The following is a 14,289-nucleotide window of genomic DNA, read 5'->3' as shown; positions in this document are numbered from 1 at the left end:
TTGGCGGGATGGTATAGGGCTTCAGACATTCGCCACACCGAGAGGTGTTCCCATACGGTGACGTCACCGCAGCATCTCGTTCCCTATTCAGGGAACCGTGGTTACATACGTAACCGAGATGTTATTAACCATTTTATCCATAAACATATAAAAACATAGACGCCTCATTGGCCGCTCAACCGCACGTCAACGTCACCGCCATATTGGAGCGAGCAACTCTCATAACTCTCACATCAGGACAGAAGAAAACATACCTGACTCATCGACAGATTGGACACCTACAAACCGTCACATGATAATAAAAACAGATCTCGGGGTGTTAACTTTCACAGGTAAGACTCAGCTGTCTCTATGTTTTTTGGTCATTTTTAACATTATGTTGACAGCTTAATTAACCACCAGTGTCAGACTATTAATAATACCTAGCGATATGTGAAAGCTGAGACTTTATAAGAATTCAAAGTTTAAATGAATTCTTATTACGTTTTAACCTATATTGCCGTTTATATAAAAAACTAAATGGTGTTATGAGCACAATATACAGAGTGAGCCCTTTGACTGTCTAGATTAATGATGGAGCTAAAGCTTCTCTCTTTAATTTCACTACCGTTACTTATTTATAAAGATTAAGTGGTAACACTTTAGTATAAGTTTAGTTTAAGTTATTTAATTCATTATTTATTCATCTTTGTTCATGTTAGTTAATGAAAATCGGTTTTTCATTGTTAGCACAACTTTTGATTTAAATAATGCATTAGTAAATGTTGAAATGAACATCAACTAAGGGTGCTTTCACACTAGCACTTTTGGTGCGCACCAGGGTTCGATTGACGTCAGAGTTCAGTTCGTTCAAATGATGTGAACACTCGAATGATGTGAACGCTGTCTTCCGTACTCGGATGCGCACCCGCGAACCGTACCCGAGTCCGCTTAAAAACGGTGGTCTGGGGCATGCTTCATGTGAACTCTGGTACGGTTCGCTGCTTATGTGAACGCAATCGTACCAAATCGCGGAAGTGAACCGCGTTTAATGACAAATTATTTGATGAAAATGTGTTTGTGTGTGTGTTTCACTCACTTTCCTGATGAGTGTGACTGACGCACTGCAAGCAGAGAGCTGTACATCTCATTTATGTTCGCCTTCCATGTTCTTTAGAGCATTTTCAGTACATTCGTAAGACAGACGCAAGCGCCTTTATGTACCGAAGCTTTATAAACAAAACGAACAGTTCAAAAACGTAATACATAAAAGTGCAGAGAGTAATGTTATGCATTTGCCGCCTTCTCCTGCACTGTCGTTACCAAGCAACGGGGTAAACAGCTGCTGGCTTGATGACGCAAGCGATCCGCGGTTCAGACTCAAATGCTGAGTCCCAATTCGCCTACTTATACTACGACCTAAAAGTATGTACTTTTTTTGTGAGGAAAAAGTACATACTTTTGAGTGTGTAGCAAAAGAGTATGCACGTTCTGGGACATACTTCAATGACGTCATGCAACGTGAACGACAACGTGGTTGCCTAGTTAGACACACAACAACTGTTAACGTTTCATTCATTCTTGTATGTCCAATAAAATTTTATTTACTATTCCCATCTTTTTTTCTCATAGTTTTTTTCACAATACATTTTACAATGTGTTCTTCTACCAAGTTGAGGGGTGAAGAAGCAGGACGGCGGCGTTGTAGAACCAAACGCAGGTCGTGCAGTGTGTGTAACAAAGCCATCGCAAAGCTCCTCCCTCCCGCACGCAATGGGTTGTGGGCAATATTAGCCCTTAGAGTGTGCATTGATCTGCACTTCGAATTCTAACCGGAAATAGTAGACCATCGGGGTATCTTTGGAATACTCTTTTCAACATACTACGATTTGGGACGTACTAATTCTAGTTTCGCATACTATTTAGGACGGATAGTATGCGAATTGGGACTCAGCGAAATATTATAATATGAACACAGTCCAGCGGGAGCAGGGGGAGGGGGGAGCAACCGAACTCGGGTTCGGACCGGTTCGGACCAGGCAAGTGAACCAAGTGTGAAAGCACCTTAAGATTAATAAATGCTGTAGAAGGATTGTTCTTGCTTAGATCATTTTAACTAAAGTAGTTAACTAATATTAACTAATGGACCGTAATTCAAAAGTGTTACGGATTAAGTTTATCATCACTTGATTATAAGGATTTCATTGCTTTTCATAAAACTGTGAACTGATTCTATGTATTCTTTTTTCTTCCCTTTTAGCCATTTGCAAACAGGACAAGAACAGCCTTAAGGAAAGCTGAGGAAACCTGTTGCAGTGAATCGACAGAATGACCCTGCTCATATTCTAATACTATAGAATGCATTTAAAAAGCTTTGCACAGGCTGTTTAATGCTGATAATGTACTCTGTGTGTCTTTACACAAAAACTACATGATGTTAATAGCCTAGAAATGAAAAACATAGGAACTGTGTGAATCATAGTGAATCCAGCTGCAATACCATGATGAACTCATTGTGATGTTGTTATAATGATTATTAATTTTGATTAATATAAAGTTTTTTGAGGGGAGCATTCAAAATGTGTGTTTTCTCTGCATGAGTGTGTGTAATGTGCATTATAGAACAAAATGTCAAGCATCTTCAAGTTTTTTACATTTCTTGAGCTGAGATTGATTCAGAGGATTTTTTTTATTATTTATATATATAAATATATATATATATATATATATGTGTGTGTGTGTGTGTGTGTGTGTGTACATGTATATATTAAACTTAAGGAGCTCATTAATTAAACACAATTTGGAACTCATGTCCACAATTTTGTTGTGTTGTGTCATAAGTTGTGTCTTGATTTGATTAATAATTATTACACAAATAGTTTTATTTTACTCTTTAATTTACTATTAATTTATTCTTCATTTTTGTCTATTCTGTATTATTCCACCCTTGATATTAGATATTCTTCTTGCTATTATTAACCTATTGTTGTTCAGTTATTTATTATGTTATTATTCATATTATACGTATAATTTTATGCTATTATAAATCTATTATATCACATATGTTATTGTACCGTTGTGCTCACTTTTCATATTATTCACTTTACTTTAAGTTGTACTACATCTACTTTTTAATATAACATATCACTTTTACTATATTTCTACTGTGCACTGTAGCAGTGCATATTTTCATTTTCACTGGATCCATAAAGTCTCATCAGTTAAATGTGTTATTATTTGTTGTGGAGTTCATCTGTAGGCTATAGTGCTATCAAAATGAAAAGCAGACTACAGGTGTGTCACTTTTTGATTTGTATTTACTTGTTTTATTCAATTTTCTCAACGATAGTAAATTATTAGTGTTTAAAGATGTATTATTTAGATTTTATCCCAGTATTTCAAAGGGAATGAGCTGTGCTCTGACTTGAGACACAAGAAAGAGAGGAAAAGAAAGAAAGAAATATTTTGGGATTGAACACAGAGAAACAATATAACTACGTTTCATTTAATGTACATTCAAATTACATTACATGCATATGTCAGAGTTATACTAAATTAACATTAGAATTGTAAACCGAAGAAAAATCAACGAAATCAACAAGAGACAAATGTGAGCTTACATAATTCCTTACGAAAGTTTTTTTTAATGCACGTGGATCACAAACCTCTGAAATCGGCTGATAAATGTGAACGTTAACGTGTTTTTATTGAGAAAAAACCGCAGCTCCCCCCGTTTGCTTTCATTTGTTTTTAAGGCAGTCTTGCCCTCACTAACATGGCGGACGCGTTGACGTATCGCGGCAACGGCTCAAAGCGGCCAATGAGGCGTCTAGGTATTTATATGTCTATGGTTTTACCCATAGACAATAGACATCATAGCTGTGTCCCAAAGTTGAGTGTACACACTTCGAAGGCCACGGACTTCGAAGACCAGCAGGTCTCCGAAGTGCACGAATTGCGTGAGATGCTCCGCCTTTGCTGGATTTCCCAATTTCGCCACCAGAGGTTCCAGATTAGCGCTCTGTCGCTTAGCAACGGTGCGAGAGGAGCACTGACGAGAGGACAATCCTGTCAGGATAGGTGGCCAGCCAGAACTGCTCATTTTTGCTTTTATGTATTACGTCATAATGGAGGAGACGGTGGTGTACCTCAGGGCTTAGCCAAGACCGAGTCCGGGTAAATTACACTGGTTTGCTGCGTCCTTTGTCGGATTACAATTAACGGTATATATTTATATTTAAATGTAGGTACTGTGTACACACACACACATAGCAGTTCAAATGCTGACTGAAATGTTACAAAGGTGTGATTTTATATAGTTTATTGTCTTGACAATGGTGATCATATGTAGACAGGTTTGCAACCCGTTTTTTAAACAGTTAAGCATAAAAATAAAACTGAAAAAAAATGCGTAGTATAGCTGCTGCTGAACATTGAGCTATCACAGCTGAACAGTGCTCTGTTTGAATTTAATATTCTGACAATAAATGTTGTTAAACATGACTAGTAGATTTTCCCAAATATGGTATTGGTAGTTACTAAAAGTAGTTTACTTAAGTATCTCAATATTTCTTCTACTAATTTCGTTGTCATAGCGCTAAACAATTACTATTTTCCTTTTTTCTCTAAATGAGACCAGACCCCTGTACTGCAGGATAAAGCTGAATGTGCCAGCACTGCAGGTGTTTAATGGTTTTGGGCTGAGCAGCGAGGCCCTGACAGTGCTGCTGGATCTTCTGAGAAGTGAACGCCAACAGTGATGGGTGCCACAGTCCAGACCCTGGCGTTTCTCTTCTATCTGCCAGTGGTACATCATAAAGATGGTATCTAGAGTGTTTGACATGTGCCTCATTCCACTGTCACTGTATTCACAAAGAGATTGACCTCCTGAAGACTCCAGAACACACGGAGGCAGGGCTGGGCTCAAAACTGATGTTGTTTTCCTGATGTTAATCCTAATCTATGCTGTAAATGGTTGTAAAAAGTACTTTCAATTATATTGCAATTTGTTTAAATGTGTAAAAAATATTTATAGAATGACAAAATAAACAAAATAATGTTTTGTGAAAAAATGTATAAGCTGCATTAAACAAATTAACAACGTACATAAGTACTTCTTTTATTTACACGTGAATATGCAAAACAAAAATACAAAATGTACAGAAAAGTACAGATTTACGAACAAATTACACACAAAAAAAATGAATAATGTATACAAGTTGCACCACAAAAATAAACTACAGAAATTAGGTTGTTCATTGACAATATGACATTTAAAAAAGATATTGAAAAACCGTAATGTACCCATTTTTTACCACTGCTTTCTCTTGGCTAATGAAGAATGTATCTGTTAAGCCTTCTCTCAACAAGAGAAAGCTTGTGCTCCTCTCTCTCTCTCTCTCTCTCTCTCTGGAGTTTGATGTTCTCCCTGGGCAGCTCCACTCACTCCCTCACCTGTCCCAGCACACTTAGCAAATAAACCATGCCTGTTAAAAGCAACAGCACAATGAATTTCAGCAAAAATTGTCTATTAACTTTGTATTAAAGGGATAATTCACCTAAAAATCAAAATTATGTCATTAATAACTCACCCTCATGACACCTTTACGTCGAGCGCAAAAGAACCGGTGAACCGTTTTCTTCAACCGGTTTATTGAATCGAACTGTTCGAAAGAACTACTGGTAATCCGAAAACTGATGCAACCTATTCTTCACTCGTGAACGAGTCAATGTTTCAATGTTTTGAACTCTATCACAACATACACGGAAGAGAAGACAATGCTGAATAAAGTCATAGTTTTTGCTATTTTTGGACCATAATGTATTTTCGATGCTTCTAAAAAAATTCTAACTGACCCTCTGATGTCACATGGACTACTTTGATTATGTTTTTCTTACCTTTCTGGACATGGACAGTATACCGTACACACAGTTTCAATGGAGGGACTGAGAGCTCTCAGACTAAATCTACAATATCTTAAACTGTGTTCCGAAGATAAATGGAGGTCTCACGGGTTTGGAACGACATGAGGGTGAGTTATTAATGACATAATTTAGACTTTTGGGTGAACTATCCCTTTAAGTCTTTCCCAGCAGGCTCACTCGCTCCAGAATAGTACTAAAATGAGAAAATGGAAACACTTATAAAAAATACAAAGCAATATTAATCTTTAACTTAAGTTTGGTTAAAACATTTGTAGACATATCTTGCATGACATCTTATTGTTTGTGGGCTTTATGTAAAAAAACAAACGCCCTGCAAACGTCATCAAAGAAAGTCAACGATGATTATGATATAACATAAATATATAGGACTACATTCATATTTAAATTTTTATTTACAATCACATTTAATATCACATTTAATCACATTTTTATTGTATTATTTAAAATCCCATGCTACGTGTACTGTGTTAACCTAACTGAGATTTGTTATTGCACTTATATATCATTGCTCTTTTTGTTGTTTTTGATTGCTTCCACTGTCCTCATCTGTAAGTCGCTTTGGCTAAAAGCGTCTGCTAAATGAATAAATGTAATAAATGTAATTTAAAATATGTACACTATACAATAATAAAACCATTGAGTACTATATAATGAAAAACGTTTATTATACAGTTTAATTGACTATTGCTGCTATTACTTGACTATTAACAGAATTGAAGCCCTGCTGTAATGCTGCGTTCCAGGCAGGTTTTTGAGCCCGTAAATCACGATTTCAAACCACGACTCACGACTTTATAGCGTTCCAGGCAAGTCACGCCAAACTTCCTGAGCGCAAGCAATTGTATCTAGATTATTAATTTTATTGCAATGTTATATTGTCCTAAAATCTTTTTTTCAACGTGCACCACTTGCGTAAACACTGCATCCATAGGCAATATTATCCGCAGAGGCTACCATTGTTGTTTTGCAGGCTATGTGACGTCAAAGTTCGTAACTCGGAGTACATCTATCTAGTACGAGTTCACGGGTGGGAAGTCACGGGTTTGACTGCCGTTCCAGTGCACTTTCACGGGTTTAAGGTTGGAAAAACACGGGTTACGGATTGTCTGGAACGCGGCATAACTGTCATGCAAATATGAAAATAAAATTTTAGTTTGGTTAACTGTGTATATATGTGTTTTTAATGCTGCGTTCCATGCAGGTTTTTGAGCCCGTAAGTCACGATTTCAATCCACGACTCACGACTTTATAGCGTTCCAGGCAAGTCACACCAAACTTCCTGAGCGCAAGCAATTGTAGCTAGATTATTAATTTTATTGCAATGTTATATTGTCCTAAAATCGTTTTTTTAACGTGCACCACTTGCGTAAACACTGCATCCATAGGCAATATTATCCGTAGAGGCTGCCATTGTTGTTTCGCAGGCTATGTGACGTCAGAGTTCGTAACTCGGAGTACATCTATCTAGTACGAGTTCACGGGTGGGAAGTCACGGGTTTGACTGCTGTTCCAGTGCAGTTTCACGGGTAGAAGGTTGGAAAAACACGGGTTACGGGTTGCCTGGAACGCGGCATAATAAATGGTCATATAATTGCATATCGGTCTCGTGCACCTTCTTCCCGCGCACAGCCGTATAGTAAACACTGAGGTAAAAAAAAAGTAAAATAAAGAAAAATGGCAGAGCCCCATCTGCTTCTTGTCGCTTTTACATTAGTAAAAAATAGCTTTTACATCGTTAGTTGACCGTTCTGACTGGTGATGACGTGCTGCACGCAATGACAATTGGGGGATAATCGCTCTCCACTTCCTGTGAAATGATGTATCGATGTTCCCTTATTCCCTGTGCCGTACGCAGTGCCCTTCGAACTGAACTTGTTCGCTCCCTTCGGATTGGAATCTCACTTAAGATGGTGGAATACCCTGTGAAGTCCACTTCGCAGTGCGCTTACGTTCGAATGGAACGCACCTGTACACTTCATTTTCATGAGAAATGAAGGGCGCATTTGAAGTTGCTTTCGAAATTCGTCAGCCTTCGTTGCGCCGCGGTGACACATTCGCACTACAAATGCGCACTTCGAAGTGTGCATTCTGACTTTGGGACAGCTTACGTCGTGACGCTGTGACGCAATCGCACTTCACATCCGCATTTCGGAGTCCATGCACTTAGGTTTGGGACACAGCTCATAAATGGTTTTATCATAGACATATAAATACCTAGACGCCTCATTGGCCGCTCGACCGCCCGTCAACGTCGGCACCATATTGGAGCGGGCAACTCTCCATAACTCTCACATCAGGACAGAGGAAAACGACTCGCCTGCAGCTTGGGCATCTACAAACCGTTGCATAATAATAAAAACAGATCTCGGGATATTATCTTTTACAGCTAAGACTCAACAGTTGTTTCTGGATGTTTTTTGGTCATTTTTAACATTTATGTTGACAGCCACCAATGTCGGACTATTAATGTGATGTGATTTAAATGATTATTGCAGTAAGCCCTACAGGAGGTGCTACTGGCTTTTGTATTGGTTTAGCTCTGCCTGCTTATGTCAAATGACATCCTCTTCAGCAGCTGTTAATCCTGTTAATAAACTGTTAATAAACTGTAAATCCTGTTAATAAACTGTTAAAGACTACTTTGAAGAATCCGTGAATTCATGACATGGTGTCAGAAGCTGGATCTTTCTCCTGTGAACAAGATTGAAGCAATGAGATGGCTAAGTTTCAGTCTCCTGAATCGTTTGACTTCACCCAGCCTTCGGCGTGGCCGATCTGTAGACAGCATTTTTCCCACTTTAGTATAGCAACTAAGATGAACCAAGAAGATGATGATATAAAAGTAAATACGCTGTTATATGCAATGGGAAAAGAGTCAGATCCTATCTTTAGCACGTTTACATTTCCAGATGATGTGCAGCACTTCCTTTAGACCTACACAACCGAATAGAGATAATAAAGATGAATATATTACCACGATTACTTTTTCTTTTTCAAGCATTACCAATAGAAATACCAAAAAGACAATTTGATGAATGGAAAAAACTAATATCCCGTTTCATCTGGAAATGTGGACGGCCTAGAGTACGATTTAACACTCTACAACTTCCTAGAGATCAGGGTGGGAGAGGTTTACCATCGTTAGACGACTACTACAAGGCAGCACAATTAAGACACCTGGTTTGCTGGTGTAATGATGAATACTGTGCAAAGTGGAAAGATTTTGAACAGTCATAACTTGAATTACCTCTACAAGTGTTACTAGGAGATAGAAATTTTCAGCAGACACAATTACATAAATTGAATTATTTGACACGGACTCCATTAGAAATTTGGTATAAAGAATTGAGGAATTCTAAAATTGAAAGACAAGGAAGGATACTAAGATGGATGGAATATGATTTACAGTTTAAACCTGCAAAACTGGATCTAAGATTTAAGCAATGGAGTTCACAAGGTATAACATCCTTTTGCCTTATCTCTACTGAGAGTGGACTAGAGAGTTTCCAACAACTTTCTCACAAATTTAACCTAGATAAACAAGATTTTTTCCGTTACCTTCAAGTTAGACATTATTTTAATTAGAATATAAGAGATCCAGAAGATCCGGGATCAAGTATAGTACAGATATTTGTAGATGCTTATAAAAAGAAGGTGAATAAGAAACTTACATCAAAAATTTATTCCTGTTTAATGTCAACAAAAAAACACTCAACAATGTACGTGAAACAAAAATGGGAAAAGGAAGCCAATATAAATATAACAGAATAAGAATGGTTAACTATGTGGAGAACACGGATGACTACAACTAATTCAGATTTATGGAGGGAATTTACCTGGAAAAATATAATGAGGTTTTTCATTACTCCTAGAATAAAACATTTTCAAACTGGAAATCAAAAAGTGGGTGAATGCTGTAGAAAATGTGGAAATGTAATGGCTGACCATTTTCACATTTTTTGGGACTGCAATAGTATCCGTACTTACTGGCAGAATCTGAATAAAGAGATAAATGCAATAATGGGATTGGATCTTGAGTGTAACTTTAAAATAATGTATTTGGGAATTTTCTCTTCAAAATTAACTAAAAAGGATATGTATCTCTTTAATATACTGTTAACCACTAGTAAGAAGGCCATTACCAGGAAATGGCTCAAGGAAGATCCACCATCTGTATGTGAATGCCAAGAAATTGTAAATGATGTGTACAGTATGGAAGTACTGACCCTTTCCTTAAGACAACACAATCTGACTTTGCTGCAGCCTGGAATTGAACTACTGGTTTCGTCTGGTCAGAGGAGAACTGGCCCCCCAACTGAGCCTGGTTTCTCCCAAGGTTTTTTTCTCCATTCTGTTACCGATGGAGTTTCGGTTCCTTGCCGCTGTCACCTCTGGCTAGAGATGACATAACTGAATTCAATGATGAACTGCCTTTAACTATCATTTTTTCATTATTGACACTGTTTTCCTAATGCATGTTGTTCAGTTGCTTTGACGCAATGTATTTTGTTTAAAGCGCTATATAAATAAAGGTGACTTTGACAACAGTCTACTAAAAAATCATCCTACTGGGGAAAATGGTTGAGAAGAAAAGAAAATCAATAAGCTGTGACAGATAGGTAACCCTTAACATAACTTTGTATAGTAGAACCTGATCAAAGTATAATTACTGATGAACGCAATGTAAACTGTATTAGTTGACCTGTGTATGTATATGTTTACGCTTATATGGTACTTTTTGTAACAAGTTCTTTGTTCTATATGTTTGGAAAAAATGGAGAAAAAATAAATAAATAAATAAAAATATCCTAAAATATTTGTGTTCCGAAGAAGAAAGAAGGTCTTATGGGTTTGAAATTTTATGAGGGTGAACAATTGAGGACAGAATTTTCATTTTTGGTTGAACATGTGTACCCCTTTATAACACATGTACGTGTATTTACTGTCACGTACGGTGATACAAGAAGCACGGAAGAGATCCAAATGCAGGTAAAAGGTTTATTGAGGGGCAATCCAAAAAGCACAAACAGTCCAGGCAGGGTCAAAACCAGAAAATCCAAAAACATAAAAACAAAACAAGAACACACGGGAAGAGCAGACTCTGGGAGGTATCATTCATACGACAAGGACTCCGTGACAAAGACTCAGACAAACCGGGTATAAATACACAGAAGGATAATGGGAAAACTGGAGACAGGTGGGGAACAATCAATTAACTAAAACAAGGAGGAAGGTGACCAAATAAGGGAACAGGAAGTGATAATATGACAGACACCGTGGGAACGGAGGACACCTAGTAGACACCCAGGGAACACAACCCAGACACTGTGACAGAACCCCCCCTCTACGGAGCGGCTTCCAGACGCTCCACGATAGACAAAACAAAGACCAGGAGGGAGGAGGACAGGTGGAGGCTCAGGGGGAGGGACGGAGGGCCAGACTAACAGAGGGGAACAGGGACAGGAGTGAAGACACAAAACAAAAAACAAACAGTAATATGAAGCCCCCCCAGGGCGGAGCAGAAAACCACCATGTCCGTGTGGTCAGAGCGGAAGCCCCCCAGGGCGGCGCAGAGAACCACCACGTCCTCGTGGTCGACGCCAGAGTCCAACAGGGCGGAGCAGAAGGCCACCAGTGACTTGACTAGACTCTGAAAGTTCAACGGTGACCCGCCTTGTCTCTGGAAAGTCCCCGGTGACTAGCCCTGACTCTGGAAGGTCAGCGGTGACTAGCCCTGACTCTGGAAGGTCATCGGTGACTAGCCCTGACTCTGGAAGGTCATCGGTGACTAGCCCTGACTCTGGAAGGTCATCGGTGACTAGCCCTGACTCTGGAAGGTCATCGGTGACTAGCCCTGACTCTGGAAGGTCAGCGGTGACTGGCCCTGGCTCTGGAGGGTCATCGGTGACCGGCCCTGACTCTGAAAGGTCATCGGTGACTGGCCCTGACTCTGAAAGGTCATCGGTGACTGGCCCTGACTCTGGAGGGTCCACTGGAACCTGACTCGACTCTGGAGGGTCCACTGGAACCTGACTCGACTCTGGAGGGTCCACTGGAACCTGACTTGACTCTGGAGGGTCCACTGGAACCTGACTCGACTCTGGAGGGTCAACTGGAACTAGCCCTGAATCTGGATGGTCAACGGTAACTAACCCTGACTCTGGAAGGTCGACGGTGACTAACCCTGACTCAGGAGGGTCCATGAACACCTGACTCGACTCAAGAGGGTCAGCCGGGAACTGACTCAACTCTGGAAAGTCAATGGGCACCCGGCTTGACTTTGGACTGCCTGTGGAGACGTGAGACGCCTCGGCTTCGGGCACCGCCTCGGCCTCCGGAACGGCCTCGGGCACCGCCTCGGCCTCCGGAACGGCATCGGGCACCGCCTCGGCCTCCGGAACGGCATCGGGCACCGCCTCGGCCTCCGGAACAGCAACGGACACTGCCTCGGCATCGGGCACCACCTCGGCCTCCGGAACAGCATCGGGCACCACCTCGGCCTCTGGAACGGCATCGGGCACTGCCTCGGGAATGTCCTCCTGGACGGCCGCGGTCCGCTCGGGAACGTCCTCCTGGACGGCAGCTGCCCGCTCGGGAACGTTCTCCGGGCTTTGAGGAATGGTAGACGCCTGTCTCCTCCTCCTCCGCCCTCTATGATGGCGAGTCGGTGGCACCTTGTCTGGAGACTCAGGCGTTGAGTCGGCCATCTTGTGCTGTGGCGCTGGGCTGGCGGCCATCTTGTGCTGTGGCTCTAAGCCGGTGGCCATCTTGTGCTGTGGCGCTGGGCTGGCAGCCATTTTGTGCTGTGGCTCTGAGCTGGCGGCCATCTTGTGCGGTGGTGCTGGGCTGGCGGCCATTTTGTGCTGTGGCACTGGGCTGGTGGCCATTTTGTGCTGTGGCGCTGGGTTGGCGGCCATCTTGTGCTGAGGCGCTGGCTCAGCACTCATGACGTGAACTGTCTTGGGAATCTCTAGATCTTTGATAGCCTCTCGAAGTAATCGAGAAAGGTGTCAGCAGGTGTTGGGCGTTGGTGCTGAGCTGGCAGCCATCTTGCACTGTGGGGTGAAGCTGACGTCCATCTTGCTTCGTGGTGCGGGGTTGGTGGCCATGCACCGCAGCGGCACTGGGTTGGCGGCCATCATGGGCAGTGTCGCTGACTTTCTTCTTCTGCCCTGGTGAGACGACGGCTCTGGTCCCTCCCATGTGAGCCCCGAGTCGAAGGGGGGCCATGGTGGAGAGCGATGCTGAGCTTCCTCTCGCCCACCTCCTCCTCGGCGACCTCCCCTGGTCCCGCGAAACACGACCAGGAGGGTTCCCTCAAAGCAATCGCTTCTCTCCTGCTCGGTGGCTGGGGAAGAAGCGTTAACCGACATACCGCTGGATCTCTGCGTGACGGAGTCCTTCTGTCACGTTCGGTGATACAAGAAGCATGGAAGAGATCCAAATGCAGGTAAAAGGTTTATTGAGGGGCAATCCAAAAAGCATAAACATTCCAGGCAGGGTCAAAACCAGAAAATCCAAAAACATAAAAACAAAACAAGAACACATGGGAAGAGCAGACTCTGGGAGGTATCATTCATACGACAAGGACTGCGTGACAAAGACTCAGACAGACCGGGTATAAATACACAGAAGGATAATGGGAAAACTGGAGACAGGTGGGGAACAATCAATTAACTAAAAAAAGGAGTAAGGTGACCAAAAAAGGGAACAGGAAGTGATAATATGACAGACACCATGGGAACGGAGGACACCTAGTGGACACCCAGGGAACACAACCCAGACACTGTGACATTTACACAGTTTTTCTTTTGTCTGCTGCCACCTCATCACTTGCATTTATAGTCATCAGAAAGCCAAACCTCTATCACACCTCATCAAAAATCTACCCTGCCACTTCCGCCGTCATGTTTGCTGCTATTTATTAACTTGGTAAAATGTTTGTTGCTATAGTGCTTGTAAAGGATGGTCACAGTATACAGCTTCAGCAGCCCTTGTTGTTTAAAACGCATATTTTGATTTGTATAATGTCTCAAACTTTCATCACACATTTGCATCGATTTTAAACCGACTTTGAATACATTGTTACATTCCTATTACTCACTGTAACAACGTTCTTAAGTCAGGAAGGAGGAGGTGGGACCCGGGGAACATTCAAATAAAACTTAAAATAAACACAAAACAGTGCGACAGCTCCTCACGGACGACTGCCGCGCACAAACCAAAACACAAATTAAAGCTCAGACCTGGTCCGCTCTCATCCTACACTGTCATTACTCCTCTCTTTATCCTCCCGGAGCTCCTCCATGGGACTCGAGACAGGTGAGTGGTGCAGGTGTTGCTTATCTCCAATTACTCCACCGG

This window comes from Carassius carassius, chromosome 6 (genome assembly GCF_963082965.1).
Source record: "Carassius carassius chromosome 6, fCarCar2.1, whole genome shotgun sequence".
Taxonomy (NCBI): Eukaryota; Metazoa; Chordata; class Actinopteri; order Cypriniformes; family Cyprinidae; genus Carassius; species Carassius carassius.
Note: the sequence above shows the minus strand (reverse complement) of the source record.